Raw genomic sequence first — 12,086 nt, forward strand, 5'->3', positions numbered from 1 at the left:
GTCCAAAAGAAGCTCTCTTTTTTCTTCCTCTCAGGGCCAGTCACCACTGTTTCATTTGCTTGAGGCCTCACAGCTGCAAACAGTGAACCACTTAGCTCCTGCATTTTATGACCAGGCCCAGGGAAAGCCCTCAGTTTACAGTTTGGCCTATGATTGGCCTTGTCATGTGACCTTTTGCCTTGGGCAAGGGTTCACTATTGTTTTCAGTTATTACTACTTAAGACATTTAATTGCTTCCATTTAGCTTAAAAGAAAGGTGCTTAGACAATCTTAAGATTGCCTATTGTTAGTCATTAACACCTCCTACTCTAAAAAAATACATCTTAAACTGGCACTATTTAGAAATAGATCTGTGGAAGGAAGAATCATTCAGATTCCCGGCCTCTACTTCACATGCCAAATTTCAGCCTGGATTGAATGTGCATGTACTTTGGTAAATACTATTTCAAGTGGAAATACGCATCTGATCAAAACACTGGCAGTGCAATGAGACAGCACAGTAATATGCTCTTGAAATGCTAGGGGAGATGTGTCTTTTCAGATGCAGTCTATTCATACTATGCTAGGTAATTAGAGGTCTCCAAACTTATTTTTCTTATTATATAAATTACAGTCACAACTAGAAATCCCACCTGAGACTGTGATCCATTGTGTTAGGTGTCATATATACATGTAGGAAGAGATAGTCTTTGATTCCTTATAAGTTTAGTCTAATTATGGTAGCATTCACCCAGATCTAAATAGATCTCTTCAAGAGCTTATAAACTAAATGGATATCCTAAATTTTACCCTTACCTGTCTGAAGCCTCACTAACAGGAGAGGTGAGAGGGTTTTGTGACACCCTCATGAGTGTTGGACAGTGGATCCTGAGTACAAGAAGCTGCCAAGAGAATTGGGTGCAGCTACCTTTTCAAAGGGCCCCTCAAAACCTTGGACTATGACATAAAAGGCATCTTTGTTGCAGAATATCTCTGATTTCTATTACGAATATTTTAGAATGATTCCAGCACAGAGGCCAGGCAACTAATGGTGGAGCAACCTGGGTTAGTTGCAAGACAGAATCGGGTTATTTTTTTATTAGCACAAAAACTGCCAATGAATATAAAACACAAGACATGTTCCCCAAATGCATCCTTTTATTGGGACACAGAAACAGTTTAATGCTCAAATGCTTTGGGTTAACCCTATTCTTTTTTAAAGGTGCATTTACAGCTCATGTGCATTTACAGCCCATTTTTTGTATCTTAGGATGCAAAATACTTTTGCAGTAGCAATTTCATAGATCAGTGAATGCCAACACCCCACAACCTAGTTTAAAATAATAAATTCCAGATGGAGTGACAGAAAGGAGACAGTATACCATTCTCTGAAGTGACCGGATCATATTTCAAAAGTGTAAAATCAAAGCTACTCAGCCATACCTTCACTTCTTTCTTAATATTTTCCTTATGGATTTTACTTCCCATTCAAAAACTGATCTCTACCATAAACAGAAAAGGGAACTGCAGATTTCCTTAAAAACAATAAAACTAAATGCAATCACTTATTTTCAATTGTTCAAGTAAATAATCTCCTTTTCGGTTTATCTCCTTTGAGAAACTAATGGCATCAAGTAGCATGGAATTATTACTGTAAACATAATTTTGCAAGAGGAAATTATGTGTCTGCCTTCAAAAATACCCAATCTACACTGATCACTAGTCACTTTAAGAAGATACCTTCAATTAAGACGATTTCCCCCCTAGAAACCAGAAGTTTTAGGAAAAGTGTTAATGCAAGTTAGTTTTGAACAGAGATTTTTGATCTATTTTTATAGAGCAGGGGTGGGCAATAATTTTTGGTGGGGGGCCACTCCAAGATTTTGGAAAGGGGACAAGGACCACACTTTTCCAAGGAGGAGGTGCAGGGTCTAGGGTGGGGGTTGGGTGCAGAAGGCGCTCAGGGTAAAGTACTGGGGAGTGGAAGATGGTATGAGGTCTGGGAGGGAGTTTGGGTGAAAGAGGGGGTTGTGATCTGGGTCAAGAGATTGGGGTGTAGGGTTAGGGATAAAGTATGGGTGCAGAAGAGGATTCTGGCTTGGAGGAGGGGTGTAAGAGGGTCTGGGAGGGAGTGACTTCAGACAGGGGGGTGGAGAGCAATGTTCCCTTTAAGATTTTCCATCCATGAGCAGAGTGAGTTTTGTCTTGTGCACCACTACTGGGGTCATGTGCACTTGTTCAGATGTGTGCCACCACGACACCTACCAGTTACTAACAAACATCTTAGATACGTATGTCATGGAAGAACGAATACTGTAAGAAGGGATAATTTCACACTGTGTTGCAGCTATTCTCTACTCCCCCTCCCCTGGGCTAATGGGGAGCAGATGGGGGACAAGGCGTGAGGTAGACCTGAGGGGCTGGGCTAAGTCTGATGTGAGGAGTACATAGAAAGAGACCGCCAGCCAGGTGTGGGAGAAGCTGCACCAACTGGGAGAAAAGAACGGTTACTTACCTGTAACTGTTGTTCTTCGAGATGTGTTGCTCATGTCCATTCGAAGTAGGTGTGCGCGCTGTGTGCACCACGTCTTCCGGAGCGTTTTCCCTAGCGGTACCCGTAGCGCCGGCGGGGCGCCCCATGGAGTGGCGCTGCCATGGTGGGGCATAAGTACCCTTGCCGGTGTTGCCCCACCTCAGTTCCTTCTTGCCGGATATTCCGACGAAGGGGAGGTAGGGTGGGAGTCGAATGGACATGAGCAACACATCTCGAAGAACAACAGTTACAGGTAAGTAACCGTTTTTTTCTTCTTCGAGTGGTTGCTCATGTCCATTCAAAGTAGGTGACTACCAAGCTAACCCCAAGGAGGAAGGGTCAGAACAGTCATAGCACCAGAGTCATAAAGGAAGGTGAACAATAACAGATTTATTTGAACAAATAAACAGTGACAAGTCACCAACCCAGAACAAAGACAACAAGATCTATATATTTACATATTTACATCACAGATTCAAGGACTGCAGAGCCCACCCTTGCCTGGCCTGTTGAAGTAGCACATAATGTGTTGCAAATGTGTGGAGGGAAGACCAGGTGGCTGCCCTGCAAATGTCTGTGATAGGTACTTGGGCACCAAAGGCTACCGAGGACGCCTGCGCCCTGGTAGAGTGTGCCTTCACCCTGGGTGGGGTTTTACCAGCCAGTTGATAACACTCTGCTATACATTGCACCACCCATCTTGATAACCTTTGCATAGAAATAGGTGAACCTTTTCCCTTATCCCCAAATGCAACGAACAATTGTTGGGATTTACGGAAGGGCTTGGTTCGGTCAATATAAAAAGCCAGCGCTCACTTGGCATCCAGGGAATGTAGAACACGCTCCTTAGGGGATGTGTGAGGTTTAGGGAAGAACACCGGTAAATAAATCTCCTGAGATAGGTGAAAAGGAGAAACCACCTTCGGGAGGAAGGTTGGATGAGGCCGTAGCCTTACGTTATCATGTGAAAAAACAAGGTAGGGCGCCTCTATAGTCAGCGCCCTTAACTCTGATACCCTTCTAGCAGACGTAATGGCTACTATGAAAGCAACCTTCAATGAAAGGTGCTTCAATAAGCATGTAGCCAAAGGCTCGAAAGGAGGGGACATAAGCCTGTGAAGGACCAGGTTGAGGTTCCAGGCAGGGTATGGAGCCCTCACCGAGGGGTACAATTTCTCCAAACCAGTAAGAAACCTTTTAACCACCTGGTTAGAAAAAAGAGAGGTTCCTGCCATACCAACATGGAAGGCGGAAAGAGATGCCACATGCACTTTAATAGAGGAAAAGGACAGGCCAGAAGAACGGAGTTGAAAGAGATAGTCGAGAATAGTTGGAATAGGGGCCGAGGACAGTTGTACTCCTCTCCGGGACGCCCAAGACGAGAAGCGCCGCCACTTGGCAGCGTACGACCGTCTAGTAGAGGGCTTCCTGCTGCTAAGAAGCACCATCTGTACCTGTCGTGAACATTCCCTTTCTGGTTGGTTCAACCACGGATAAACCAGTCCGTTAGATGAAGAGACCGGAGATCCAGGTGAACCATTATCCCCCGTCCCAAGTTGGGTTAGCAGATCTCAAACTGGAGGGAGTGCTATAGGGTCTTGGGTCAGCATGTCCACCAGGATGGGGAACCAGAACTGTCTGGGACACCTAGGGGCTATGAGGATGATCGAGGACCTGAAAGTTCTCGCTCTGGTCAAAACCCTGGAAACTAGTGGAAATGGGGGGAAAGCATAGAGAATGCCCTTTGGCCACACGGTCGTCAGGGCATCCCCCAGGGAATATTCCCCCAGCCCCAGCAGGGAACTGAAGTTCCTGCACTTCGCATTGCGTGCCGAGGCAAACAGGTCGAGGTGGGGATAGCCCCACCTGCGGAAAACCTGGTTGAGGACAGAGTCCTTGAGCGACCACTCCTGGGCTCCAAAGGATCTGCTCAGTGTGTCTGCAAGTAGGTTTTTGCACCCGGGGAGGTACTCCGCCTGAGGCGTGATATTGTGCGTGACACACAGATGCCATAGACGCTGGGCCTCCTTGCATAGGGGTGGCGAACACGCCCCACCCTGCTTGTTGAAGTAGAAAACCACTGCAGTGTTGTCCATACGTACCAGGATGGAGCGGTGGGAGAGCCTCGGCAGGAATGCTTCGCGGGCCCTCCTCACCGCCCGCAGTTCCCGGACGTTGATGTGTAGGGACCGTTCGGAAGGGGACCAGAGGCCCTGAGTTCTGTGGCACCTGAGGTGTGCACCCCATCCCAGGTCGGACGCATCGGTGACTAGCGTCAGCGAGGGGGGAGGGGCATTGAAGGGAACCCCGCTGCGCACCACGGATTCCTGGGTCCACCAGAGTAGGGAGTCCAGAATGTCCGGGGGCATTGATACTATGGAGTCCCATAGACCCTTGGATTGGCAGAAGGCCTTTGCCAACCACACCTGCAGAGGTCTCATCCTCATCCTGGCATGTCGCACCGTGTAAGTGCATGTCGCCATATGTCCCAGGAGGCAGACCCGAGGAGTCGTGATGGGGGACAGGGTTAGTTCTGAAATCAGCTCCACTATGGAGAGGAACCAGCTGTGGGGCAGGAATGCTCTTGCCACCTTCGCATCGAGTAGGGCTCCCACAAACTCTATGCTCTGGGAGGGGGTCAGGGATGACTTCTCGACATTTATCATGAGCCCTAACCTTAGGAAGAGAGCTCTTATGAGTGATACGTGAGCTTCTAACTGCTCGTACGAGCGACCTTGGATTAACCAATCGTCGAGGTACGGGAACACGTGTACCCCTCGATTGCGCAGAAAGGCGGCAACCACAGCCATACATTTTGTGAATACCCTTGGTGCAGTACATAACCCAAAGGGGAGTACCGTGAACTGAAAATGATAACGGCCCACCATAAAACGGAGGAACCTCCTGTGACTGGGCCTGATAGCCACATGGAAGTAGGCGTCCTTTAGATCGAGAGTCGCGTACCAGTCGCCCATTTGTAGCACTGGGATGACCGAGGCTAAAGTCACCATTCTGAACTTGTGTTTTACCACCGCCTTGTTTAAGTATCGAAGATCCAGGATAGGACGAACTCCCCCTTTTGGTTTTGGGACGACAAAATAACGGGAGTAGAACCTCTTGCCCCACAGATGCGGGGGAACCTTTTCTATTGCTCCTTTTTCGAGGAGTGCCCCCACTCCCTGAAATAGGATGCGTTCGTGAGGGGTGTCCCTTATTAGGAACAGGGTAGGGGGTTTTGAAGGCGGTGGGCCCAGGAACGGGACAGAATAGCCCGTATGTACAATGTTCAGGACCCAGGCATCTGATGTTATTCGGGCCCATGCCTGGGCAAAACGGGAAAGCCGGGCCCCAAACGGGGGGCCAGGGTGGCAGACTGGTACGGGACTCTCGAACACCACGTCAAAATTGAGGCTTGCCCTGATTGGAAGGGCTGTGGGGACCTGCCCTCTGGGAATCTGACCTGGGGCGACGACGTCGACCCCTAGGCCCTTCAGGGTGCGCAGCCGCCCCGGCACCTCCACAAATCCCCACGGGGGACCTGGGGCTGCGCTCTACCCTGCTGCCTATACGGCAGTTGTCACCGCTGCGTGGCTGGCGTATGTATGCCTAAGGACTTCAAAGTTGACCTAGTGTCCTTTAGGGTATGGAGCCTGGAATCTGTGTGCTCCGAAAACAAGGCCTTTCCTTCAAAGGGCAAGTCCTGGATGGTATGCTGCACATCCGAGGGAATCACCGAGACGTGGAGCCATGCTCCACGGCACATAATGACACCCGTCGCCATGGTGCGGGCTGCCGAGTCCACGGTGTCCAAAGCCGCTTGGAGGGCAGTTCGAGTAATGACTTTACCCTCGGAAGCCATAGCTGCAAACTCCTGGCGGTCCTCCATCGGGAGTCGGTCTCTAAATTTTTCGACCGCCTGCCAGGTGTTGAAAGCATACCTGCTCAGCATCGCCTGTTGGTTAGCGATATGGAGCTGCAGAGCACCCGTAGCGTAGACCTTGCGGCCCAACAGGTCCAGCTTCTTAGGCTCCCTTGCCTTCGGCGAAGGCCCGGGCTGGGGAAGCCTTTCTTTTTGGGCCGCGGCCTGTACGACCAATGATCCCGGGATGGGCTGGGAATAAAGAAATTCGTGACCCGACTGTGGGACAAAATAACGCCTTTCTACCCCTTTTTGGGTAGGAGTCAGAGTTGCTGGCGTTTGCCACAGGGCATTAGTAATTTTTGACACAGTTTTATTGAGCGGTAGAGCGAAGCGCGCAGGGGTGTCCTCAGTGAGGATGTCTACCATTGGATCGGTATCCTCAATTATGGGCTCAACCGGGACAGCCAGGTTGGAAGCCATGCGCCGCAGGAGGTCCTGATGTGCTCTGGCATCCATTGATGGTAGCCCAGGCGCTGGGTCTGCCAGTGCCTCATCGGGGGAGGATGACGACGACGACGACTCCTGAATCAGCAGAGGAGCGGTCGTGACCAACTGCGGAGCCGGTTGGATGGTCTGAGTTTCCGGAGAGCCTGTCTCCGGTACCCGTGGCTGTGGTGCCGCAGGATCTTGTTGCGGCACTCGAAGGGAGAAGGGGGGTGCCCTAGACAGGGACGCAGAGGGGCGGGAACGGTGCCCCGAAGCCTCCGACCCCATAGATGGTGGTGGTTGTCCCTGCCACTGATGATGGGCCCAGGGAGTCCAAAAAGGCCACTGCGAATGAGGGGGCCACATCTTCTGGTTGTGGCCCCTCCAGTGCCTGGATCTGGACCTGTGGGTCGAGGAAGCTCCCAAAGACCCTAACCGCACCGACACCGCGTCCGAATCCAAGGAGTAATCGGACTCAGGCCAAGGGGGGGGCCGACGAGGATTGCGGTGCAAACTTGGCCATCGACTCCGGCTTGCCCGCGTGGGTGCGGCGAGGACGTGCCGTCTGAGGTACCGGGGGACCCATGTCCGGTGCCGTAAGGGCCACTGATAACTGCGGCACCGGGAGACCCAGACCCGGTGCGGCGAACTCCGCTGAAGCAGTCAACTGTGGCACCGGGGTGCCTAGGCCCGGTGCCGAGTGCGTTGCCAGTAACTGTGGCACCAAAGTGCTCAGGCTCGGTGCCGGTTGCGATGCCTGGAGTTGCGGCACCGGGGTGCCTAGGCCCGGTGCCGAGTGCGTCGCCAGTAACTGCGGCACCGAGGTGCTCAGGCTCGGTGTCGGTTGCGATGCCTGGAGTTGCGGCACCGGGGTGCCTAGGCCCGGTGCTGGGTGCATCGCGTGCAGCTGCGGCACCGGGGTGCCCAGGCCCAGTTGCGCCGACTGAAGCTGCAGCACCGGGGTGCTCAGGCCCGGTGCCGATTGCGTGGCCAGCAGGTATGGCACCGAGGTGCTCAGGCTCGATGCCGACTGAGTCGTGCCCGACTGAAACGGTACCGGGGTGCCCAGGCCCGGTACCAGGGTAGACCACTGGGTCGATGCCGGTGCCGATGACGGCACAGAGACGGACGCTGACTCCTGGGAGGCCACATGGCCATGGGGATATGGCACCGGTATGGCCAAGTGGGGCTCTGGCAACTTGGAGAGCAACGACCTGCCATGGCTCGACGCTCCCTGAGAATGACGATTCGGCGTCGTGAAGGGTGCCGTAGTAGTAGCGGGACCCCACCGGGGTTGGTCCCAACGCATAAGCCACTGTAGCATACTGACCCTGGCCATGCATGGGCGACGGTGGTGCCCTCTGAGCTTGCACCGGGGGCGATCTCGACCCGTCCGAGTCAACCAACGACGGCGGGGAGGTTATAAGACTTATTAGGTCCTGCGCTGCTTCAAAGGTGTCCGGTGTAGACGGGCGATGAGAGGGCAGGCGACCAGGGCTCACTAGACCCCCTCGGTGCTGACGGTGCACCGGAGGGGAAACACGCACCGGTGAATTGCCGGCGCGGTGTCCAGCCGACGTCGGCTTCTTAGACCGAGACCTGCCCCGGGACTTCTTCACTTTCTTAGACGGTGGAGAGTGAGACCGGTGCTGGGATCTTGATGTTGATTCCCGGTGCTGGTGCGTGGTCTCGTGCGTGGAGGCCAGTGCGCTGTGCACCGCAGGCTGGTCCGGCGGTGCCGGTTGAAGCACCATCTCCATGAGGAGAAGCTTCAAGCGGGAAACTCTTTCCTCGTATGAGGCTTGAAAGACTTGCAGATTTTGCAGGCAATTGCCAAATGAGCCTCACCCAGACACTTAATGCAGCTGTCGTGTGGGTCGCCCCTGGGCATAAACTTCCCGCAGTCAGCGCACACCTTGAAGCCTTGCGGCCCTGGCATTCATTACCCCCAAGGGGGGAAGGAACAAAAAACAAAAACCTAACTATCTAACTACACAACTATTTACAATGTGAGAAACGGGAACCATTAACTATCTAAGCCTAACAACTATAGAGAGAGAGAGACGCTCCAACGACCGACACGGCGGTAAGAAGGAACTGAGGTGGGGAAGTACTGAGGGGTACTTATGCCCCGCCATGGCGGCGCCACTCCAGGGGGCGCCCCGCCGGCGCTACGGGTACCGCTAAGGAAAACGCTCCGGAAGACGTGGTGCACGCGGCACACACACTTACTTCAAATGGACATGAGCAACCACTCGAAGAAGTGTAACTCTTCCCCGAAGGAATCAGAGCTCAGGTTTACAAGGCCTGTGTTAATGGTGCTCTCCCAGCCTCACTAGGACACATGCAGTCTGTCTACCAAGAAATCACCCCGCCCTCCTTCACTTCAATATCTGACTGCCTCACAATCGCAAATGCCTGTAGCCTCACAACTGTACAGAGGGGAAACTGAGGCACAGCTTCGTACATTTAGCATAATGGAATATGACAGTTTTATATACATATTAATCTGAGTTTAAAATTTTTTACTAGATGATCCAATGACTAAACAAACCATACAGGCATATTTTGAGCCATTATTCTTTGAAGTCAATGGCAAAACTCTGATTAACTTCAGTGGTGAAGCACTGGTTCCTTATTTCATTCCAGTATTTTTTGGTGTCTTCCTAAATTCTGATTCTCTTTTGCAGCATTATTTGAATATATCTGTGGTTATGCATGGCAGAGCATGTCAAAATAATCGTATGGGGGTTTATGCTGGGTTAAGGAGAATCATATTTAATGTTGCTAATTTTCACATTTCACCCATAAAAATCTTTCTAGCAGCAACACATTTATTGCACTGTATTTCAGAGTCTCTAATTTATTCATGGATAAATGTTTCATATCATGAATTTTTCCAGTAAATGTATTCTGAAATTCATGCGTAAGTACAGCTTCTGTAAAATGGACCCAATGTTCTTTAAAGAGAGAGATTTCTGCCAGCTCCAACTGAAAAGTTTGGAGGGCAAGTCCTGTGGTTTTCTACTCAGACAAGGATCCTTCCTTTGTTGAGCATTTGAAGATTTAGCAGTTTTATAGAAACTCTTGATGCAACTTCAATTGTGTCGCTTTCTATCTGCAGTTCTTCACATTAATGAAATGTTTATTGTGATTTTTTTGTTGATGGTGGGACTTAGGGTACATCTACACAGCAACATTTCAAAGTAACTTAACAGCAGGCAGTTATTTCAAAATAACATCGAAATACCACCAAGCTGGAGGACTTCTTACTCCGACTCTTGTAATCTTCATTGTATGAGGAGTAAGGTAAGTCGGAGGAAGAGTGCTCTGTTTTGAAATAAGTGCTGCTCCCAATTTTGAAGCTACACAATTGATGTAGCTCAATTTGCATAGCTTATTTAGAGTCAAGCCCTGCCGTGTAGATGCACCCTTATTCTCTTTTTAGTACTGAATAACTTCCTTTGGAACCATTTGTAGTTCCCTTTCTCCTGATATACTACTGTTGACTAGCCATTTTCACTGGATGGATATTGGTGGGGCAGTTTACTTTTAGACACCATGTTAATGATTGGGGAGGGGAGGCTGAAAACTGACATTTGCCCTGGGCAGCCAGAGCAGCCACCTGCCCACCACGTGGCCCTGGCCCGCTGGAGCAAAGCAGGAAAAAGACTTTAAAAGAGCAAATCTCAGTGTCATAGCTGTAATGTTTAGTAACTTCCAGCAATACAGAACATTCAAGGAGATTAATCCAGTTTTTACAAAATCAAACCAAAGTTTGCTGATTCCCTGTAATTTTCAGCCTTAAGCTTTTCAACAGTTACAACTGTTACTTGGTTCTCAATTTCTCCCTGACAAAGCTATAGTCAGCCTATTGTTGTTTTTGTTTTACAGCTTCAATAGCAAGGATGACTAAAGGTCCTGAAAGGGTAGCAAATGTTTTCTAAAGGGGAAAACCTGAGGATCCTCAGGTTTCCTGCACAAGAACTATCCTGGTAGCACAGCATGTTTATTCATGGAAATAGTAATCAGTTAAAACTCAAGTTAGCTCTGGTTTAAAACTATTCACACAGGTTTTAGGCTTAACAATTTAACCACTTGCAGACACTCTGAAATAACTCACCTTGATAATCTGTGCTGCTGTAACTATTATTCTGCGTTACTTGATCATTTTCCACTCCTACAATTCAAACACTTCCAAACAGAAAAAGCATTGCATATGGGAACGTTAACGAGCAGCCACCTGCCTGCCTGCCATACGGTTCCTCTGGCCCTGGTCCCAGGCAGCAATGCGGTTCCTTTTGCCCCGGCCACCCGAGCAGCCCCTACTGCCTGCCACTGGTTCCTCTGGTCAAAGCAGCCACCCGCCATACAGCTCCTCCAGCCCCAAGAACAACCACCTACCACGTGGCTCCTCTGGTCTTAGTCACCTGAGCAACTAGCTGCCTGCCACCCACCATACTGCTACACAGCTCTGCTTAGGAGGTGGGCGGAGCAGTACATTTTTTTTTGTGCGTGCACACAAGCGTGCAACTTAGAGGGAACTCTGGTGCAGAGAGTTTGGATGGTGACCAGGTTTGGGATGTAAAAGCGTAGGCGACTTATTGACTAGGCTTATTGGGTAGTCAACTACTCACATTCCTCCCACCTTACTACCACTGTATCAGAGGTAGCAAAAGGGGCGGGGGGGGGAGGGGGGGAGAGAAGAGGAAGCAGGAGCTGGTTTAAAAAGCCAGTTTCCTGCAGCATCATCTCTGTGGTGCAGGGGGCAGAGGAGCAGGGCAGACAGAGGCACAGGACCCGGCTCTTACTACATTTAAAAAGCAGAGGCACACCAATGTGAGCCAGGACTGAGCAGTCCCAGCTTGCGCCAGGTCCTGGACCTACTCCCACTGCAGATCTGAAATTTAAAACTTAGTAGGAGCCTTTCTGCCTGCACACCTGGCTCCTACTACATGAAAACAGCAGTCACAGAAGCCCCTTATTAACTAATCGTGTACTTGATACAAATGGTAACATCCTTAGACCAGGGGAGATGGAGTGCAGGAGGGGCAGGCTTTAGCAGAGACACTAACCTCAGCATCTCCCAGCCAGCAGCCGTGCAGTACCACCAAGGCAGGCTGGGCTTCCTGCTGCAGCCCCAGATGGTGTAAAACTGCAGGCTGTTCCCTCCCTGGGCTCTTAGCTCCAGGCAAGGGCAGGGAAGGCACTTTCCCCATCCCTCAG

This window comes from Pelodiscus sinensis, chromosome 6 (genome assembly GCF_052426305.1).
Source record: "Pelodiscus sinensis isolate ZL-2025 chromosome 6, ASM5242630v1, whole genome shotgun sequence".
Classification (NCBI taxonomy): domain Eukaryota; kingdom Metazoa; phylum Chordata; order Testudines; family Trionychidae; genus Pelodiscus; species Pelodiscus sinensis.